The sequence below is a fragment of the Nuphar pumila genome, chromosome 3 (assembly GCF_984573655.1).
Source record: "Nuphar pumila chromosome 3, dmNupPumi1.hap1.1, whole genome shotgun sequence".
In the NCBI taxonomy this organism is placed as follows: Eukaryota; Viridiplantae; Streptophyta; class Magnoliopsida; order Nymphaeales; family Nymphaeaceae; genus Nuphar; species Nuphar pumila.
The window spans coordinates 26,151,069-26,157,937 of record NC_143251.1 but is presented as its reverse complement, the minus strand read 5'-3'; positions in this window follow the sequence as shown (position 1 = coordinate 26,157,937).

Genomic DNA, 6,869 nt, shown 5'->3' with positions numbered 1-6,869 from the left:
CATTCCCAAAAGCAGTTCATCAAAATACTCAACATTAAAAAAAAATTACAAGGGTATTCTGATAATCAGAAGCACGTTGAGGGTCCCACAATTGCAATTGCTTGAGCATAAAGCCACAACAAGCAGGGCATGTATAAATGGGTCACCTGGCACCATTTTACTTTTAAATTAATAATAATTTAGTGGTTATAATTTATATAATTTATATTCCCACACCCCATCCCTCTCCAAACCAAAGGTTTAGTATATATATATATATTTATTTATTTATTTATTTATATTGAACCCATTTAGCACGCGGTTTAGCACCAAATTGGTTTACCACATAGCCATTTTCCTATATGAGTAATGGGTCCGTGCTAAACCAATTTGGTGCTAAACCGCGTGCTAAATAAGTTTTTCGGGCTTTTTCATTTTTTTTTAAATTCTGACCGTACAGATGTGATCTATTTTCTTGATTTTAGAGGGATAAGTGTTTGATTCCAACACATTGGTGGGTTTTTATAAAGTTCTCCAAACATCATTTTTTTCATCGAAAACACATAATCCATGTATGGATTCTTAGTAAATCGACCATGCCTAACACATTTATGAGGCAGAAACCGCATAAAAAGCACCGAGAAGCCTGAAAAACCCATTTAGCACCAAATTGGTTTAGCACAGACCCATTTTCCTATATATATATATATATATATATATATATATATATATATATATATATATATATATATGATTACTGCAACCCACAACACCATTAAGCCACACTCTGTGCAATGGCTTCCAAGCCCCAGAAAGGCCGAGCTCAGAGATATTGCTTCCCTGCATGTTTTTTCAGGCCACTTCGACGAGCTGAGGAAGAAGAAGTCCGACGAGAACATCATTGGCCCGGGAGTTATGGCAAAACATGGAAATGGAAGGCATGGATGAGTTGGTCTAGGCGCAGGCTGAGGAAATCCGGCCGGAAAACCATGCCAATTGATTCGGATATTGCAGAAAGTATAGAAAGGCATGACCTTGGAGACCAAGACAAGGTTGAAAAGATAGATCCCAAGGTGACCAATCTGGACATCCCAGTGAATGAACTGCATGCTCCAACGGCCAAAGGTTCAAAGGCAGATCAAGGCCGGGTGGTATCTTGATTATACAATTACATATGACTAAGGGAAACTGAAATATGTTTACTAACCAAATATGTTTGCTGGTATGAATCGAGATTTTCATAGATTTTTTTTGCAAATCTAACCCTGCAAATGCATTCGGCGTGTTCCATTTGCTAGGAGTCGACTCTTGGATCATCTTATTCGGATCATGCAATACAATTTTTTATGCTTGAATATTTATGAAAATTCTAAGACATTGATTTTCAACCCTTAAAAGATCTTTTTTATACATTGTAATTGGATGATCAACAATCTGTTTCTATAAAACCAAACGTCTAGATCATATCAGTATGGCAAATTTTTTGAAAAAAAGGAAAAAAAAAACTATAAAAACTTGCTTCATACCAGTAAACAGTTACCCTACTATGAAATATCTGCTTAGTCTCGAGGAGCGATGATAATTAATTCTTAGCTCAATTTATTTTTTGCAGATAATTCTTATTGCTCTTTTGGCATAGAAATTGTTGGGTTGAAGTGAATATCAAATCAAAAGAATATACTCAATAACTCATTGAATTTGATACATTTTGAATATGATATATCATCAATGCATTTTTATTCCAACTTAAAATGATTGGTTAGTATAAAAATAAATTTTACATTTAAATTTTGATATTATTTAGAATAATTAATAAATTTCTCATTTGTTAGAATATAATCTTCTTCATGAATAGTTGTTTCCATTAATTTGCATATTTTTTAATTATATCTAGAATACTAATCATATCAAAACCTGAGCTAAAACCTTAACCCGTTAACCCACATGGGTCTACTTTTTTTAGTCATACCCAAACCCTACCTGAATTGAAATGGGTCTATTAATTAAAGACCTAACCCGATTATACTTGAACTCGTTAACCCATATGGATCCATAATTTCTAGGAGTATCTAAGGTTTTTTTCTTTCTTTCATAAGTTATTTGAACCATCTTGAACTTGTGAAAAAAATTTTGAACAAGTTGTTCTAGTGGTAGTTTGACTACAATAATGTAATTATTGATGTTTTTACTTTATCATTAGAGTCATTGATAAATACCATATTAAACTTGTTTACATACGGTTTGCATATGCATGGTTGTTTATTTTTTAAACATGTCTTCGATAAAGAGATATTTTATTTTTATTTTTATTAAGTTCTATTGAATAATTTATTTATTTTTTCATCTTATTAAAATGTAGAAATGATGTGTATATTATTTCACCCAGTTTTTTAAAATGATGCAATTATAAAAATATTACTGACTTCTGTATCAATAATAATAATTTAATAATAAACATAATGATTAAAATTTTGTCACATGTTCTTGCATATTATACGAATGAATTATATAACATGATCAAGTTTGTGACGATGATCTATTATTAAAACAAAATATATGCAAATTATTTTGTGTTTATATCATACACAAATAAGATATTATGAGATGACCCATTTGGTTACGACTGCAGTTTGATCAGTACCAATGCAAAGTTTTTGTAAAGTAAATTAGATAATTGTCTATGGATTTTGTATTTATCAATTATGTTTTATATGTTATAATCTCTTATAAAAATACAAATCTACCATGTATTTAGATCCAACTTAATAATTATTTAGTTGCTCTTGGTTTTCTTTCTCTTTTTTTTTTTCTTGTTAGAGATTTGGATTCAAAACCCTTTCATTGAAAATATTATGGTTTTTTTTATTATAAGTAGCACTAGCAATTTAACCAAGATAGAGTCTTGGGTGATATATTGTTTCCTTATACATCATGAGAATAGCTAATGAATTACTTGTATTATGATTACAAATAATTTGTATGTGATTTTTTTCACTTCTTTTTTTATTAAACCCTCATTGGTGTTCTTGCATATGTATGATAAGATAAAAATAGATATTGTCTTGAATAAAAAAATAGTATATATATATATATATATATTATTGAGAAATATATAACACAAATATCAAATATAGTAGATTTACAACTTTACAATTCTTGCATCACTAAGAATCATGTTAGTTAATTATAAATCATCGAAGAATTATATTATATAAAGGTTTGTCAGTGTAATTTTCTGTGTGAATATGATAATATGAGAAATTAAATTATGTTGTATAAAAACAAGATCTTCAATTATTTATATTCTTATCATATTTTAATGCATCTAGTTATCAAGATAATTTGTATTCTTATCATTTATCTTAAATTTTGGAATAATTCCTTGCATATAAAAATATGCACTAGTATTTTCTCTTAAATTATAAAATTATAAAATACTCTATATTAAGAATTTAAAGGTTTATTGATGCCATGCTTATATTTGATTGAATCTCATTAAAAGAAATAAGAGGTCGATAAATTCTACAATTTTATTATGTAGAATATTATGAATTATTTGAATTTAGAAAAAATTATTTTTTAGAACGCTACTTATGATTTCAAGAGGCAAAATGTGTAGTTGGATGCATAAGAATCTACACTGAAGATAATGGGAGCTTGTACTGATCTACAAGTTATTTTATGATCACTGATAAGTTTAGATATGAGTCTATTATATGTGACAAGTTTATGAATGTGCTTAATGGCAAATTGTAGTTAGATGCAATGAAAGATATTCATAGCCACATATATATAATCATGTATGATTATTTGATGTATTAAAAGGATATATTTTGGCTTATATGTATTGAAATGTAAAGGTAATTATTACATAAAAAAATGTGAAAAAAAACTCGTTGATTAAGCCAATGATTATGATGAGACATTTTTTGAGATGTAAGATTTGCGCATCTTCAAATTTTATTATTTCAATGATATCAAATTGCATACAAAATATGTTGAAATTGTTTTTCATGAGGATGATTTTAAAAGATGTTTATATGCCAATTAGAAATTATTGAAGCTATTCAACAAACACACATGGTATGCAACTTAATTCTTTTGAATAAAACAAACATTGGCATATGTTTATTGTGGATCATTATATAAATCAATGTGAATATTGTATATACCACAAGGTTATTGAGAGTGGTATTATCTATTTTGTCGTTATATAGATGAATTGTGATTAGTCATTTGAGATCTACTAATTAAAAAAATAATTTTTAATTATTGTTTAACTTTATAAAAACTTTGGTGTTTAAGTGTTTGGGATTCTAAAACTGCTTTAGAAAAATTTGCCCCTGTTCATTGTGGATACTTGTTGAATGTTCTTTCTCGTGTTTTTCTTGATCCAAGGGACTACTCACTTCTATAACTTATACCAATGACCTGAGGGAATGTAATCGGCAGTATAGCAGTTTGCTAGCAATTTTACTGGGCACTAAAATTTTCTGTAGCCCCAAACAACGAAGTGTCACTCATATTAGGGCAAATGGGATCTTGTGCTTTTCCAAATCACAGAAGCAACATCATTCCTGTGACATTAGAGACTTCCATTCACAAATCAAGGGTTAGTCTCTAAAATTCATTCTTTGTCTTATCTTTTCTAGCAAAATCAAATCCATTCTTGAAGAAATATGGACTAACCTCATCTCTACACTTCTAGATTGATTATTTGATTTGTTTCAGATAGTTGCAGGGATGGCTTTTGTCTAGGGTGTAGCCAATCAAAGGGAAAAACCAATGTTATTTTAAACATTGTGATTTTATCATTTAAATAAATATATAGCAATATTTGTATTCTTTATTGCATCTTGGGGATTTTTTATTTGTTGTTTTCACATGCTTTTCATTTTTATTCTTTTTTTTTATATTTTTAAACTTTTTCTTCAATGGGTTATTATTGAAATTTTGAAATATGTTCAGTTTTGACAAGGTTTTCCTTAAAAACTTAAGTGAAAAATTTGAAAATCATCAGAGAATTCATGGCCCTTTTTTCGGGGTCACTATGTTGGTAGCCTTTTTCTCCTAGGATGTCAATGGATCAGATTTGGATCCGATATTTGATTGAAGGTGGATCTCCAAAGTGTATTTGTAACACCCTGATCTGGGATTTTAAGAGTTCATGTTTGGTTGGTATTACTTACCAGAGGAAAATGATACAGAGTTCACACAGGAAAAACATGGCTACAATTTTTTTCCATTCTTTTTTCAATAATTCACTTTCTTTCACAATGTCCATCATTTATAACATAAGAAATAACAAATACATAAATGTTCAATGACAAGAAAAATAAAAACTACCAAGTGCTCTGCTGAAGAAGAAGTAGTTGATCACGTTCTGCCTATGCTAGTGTGCCTAGAACCTATAGTTGCAATTATAAAGGGGGGTGAGTCTATAACCCTAAGGAATAGTTATAAGTAAATAAAGACTTTAACTTACAACTGTAGTGGGCTCTAAACTCCTAGTATGAGTTTAGTTTTTGGCGCACCACATAAGTTTGTATATTTTAATTATCCTTCATTAACTCTATCAAACACTCTGTTACACCATACTAACTCTATGTCGGCTATACTGGTCATAGCCATCCATGGGCATAGCAACTGCCGTAGAATACCTTAATTTTACACGTTGGCTAGACAATGAACCATACACTTTCAATCCCAGACCACCAAGCACTATAGTGAAACAAAAAGAGACTCCACTTGTAGCTAGTAAGGAGGTCAAACTCAATTTCAATCTCGACATGGTTCATGCTACATCCTAACAATGATAGTTCTCAATCATTCATAGTCATCTAGAGTCTCAAATATTGTTTGAATATAATCCTAAGTCATAAATTAAGTTCATCACATTGAACTACATTTTCAAGCTCATACTTCACTCGTTCTCTCACGAGTGATATCGTAAAATGATCACGAATGATCTCACTTTTTAATTTCAAGATGATATTAGGGTTCACACTTATCTCATACTAAGCACGCAATGATATAGAGTCTTCACAACGTTAAATCACTGATGACCCACTCTCCATGGTGACTACACTCTGATCACAAACCAAGTAGCCCTTACTACATGCCGTTACTTTTGATATTTAAGGGGTTATGCATGCTAATCTCAATATATCAATTCACATAATATGAATAGAATAAAGGGACTCAAGTCTAAATATGATTACATCATGATGCATGTTATTAGCAATTCATCACACCAATATGCTATGAATATTTGTTATTCTTTAAAAAAAAACAAAGAATATTTGTTATGTCCATTTACGAATCACTTCATATGTGCATTTGAAAGAATTAACTCAATGATATGAATGCACAAGAGGAGAAAGTCCATTACACCTCACCTCAAGTTATTGGTCTTATAGATGAGTTGCTCTTTGAGTGGTATTTAGTTTCATACGATAGGATGTCTTTGTGTACATAACACTCTTGCTCAGCAAGCTAAAATATGTTAATATATAAGATAAGGCACTGAGCTATTATTTATGCATACTTTAGTAGATTGAATGTATTGGTAGGATGTGTCTTCCCACCTACCTGTCTAGCCACTAAAAAAAGATGGCAAATAGAAATTCTGAAAAGAATATTCTTTCACTGTCTGAAGAGGTATACCAAATCATACGTCATAATTTTCCTCACACATTGCCCTACACCATAATTCTCTTTCACCAAGTGGCCACTAGATTGGGGAGGGGAACTACGCAAATGGGTTGGATCTAGGATGAAGCTTTCGCAATTTCTGGCTGTTCCAGATCTGATCCAATCCAACTCCCCCATGTATTTAGTTGTTCCAGATCTGACCTGTTTGCATCCCTGGAGTTGGTGGGGAACAGTCG